This window comes from Bison bison, unplaced genomic scaffold, assembly GCF_000754665.1.
Source record: "Bison bison bison isolate TAMUID 2011002044 unplaced genomic scaffold, Bison_UMD1.0 scf7180017864535, whole genome shotgun sequence".
NCBI classification, from domain to species: Eukaryota; Metazoa; Chordata; class Mammalia; order Artiodactyla; family Bovidae; genus Bison; species Bison bison.
Window position 1 is genome coordinate 13,477,303 of NW_011495084.1, and position 458 is coordinate 13,477,760.

At 57.2% G+C, this 458-nt stretch overlaps 1 protein-coding gene across 1 annotated transcript in view; it reads left to right on the forward strand.

Moving 5' to 3' along the window:
- LOC104982649 (multidrug resistance-associated protein 4-like) overlaps positions 1-458 on the forward strand; it is a 350,332-nt gene that overhangs the window by 90,087 nt on the left and 259,787 nt on the right.

Genomic DNA, 458 nt, shown 5'->3' on the forward strand with positions numbered 1-458 from the left:
TTTTTCTGAGCAGAGACCATATGGCCCGCAAAGCCTGGAAATGTTTTGACTTCCTGTTTACAGGAAAACTCTGCCCACCCTGCCCTAGGGCTCTGCTATTCTAAGCATGGACCAGCAGCCCTGGCTTGGCCTGGAAGGCTGTTAGGAACATGGAATCTTGTCTGTACCCTAGACCTACTGACTTAGAATCTCCGGATCCCAGATGAGTCCTGCTCACATTAGTTTGAGAAGCACTGGTTTAGAGGCCCTGCTCGGGTCATCCTGTGGTTGCACCCTCCCCAGGTGCAGGCAGCCAGAGAGGACCAGGGTGTGTGGCCACCTGGAGCCCCACCCCCTCCAGACCGTGCTCTGAGCACCTGGGCCCTAGAACCCTTGCTCCCAGTGCCAGTGCAGGCCTCCCCGCCGGGGGCCATGTCCCAGCCAGACAACTGGTCAAGATACAGTTGTTTGTGGGACAG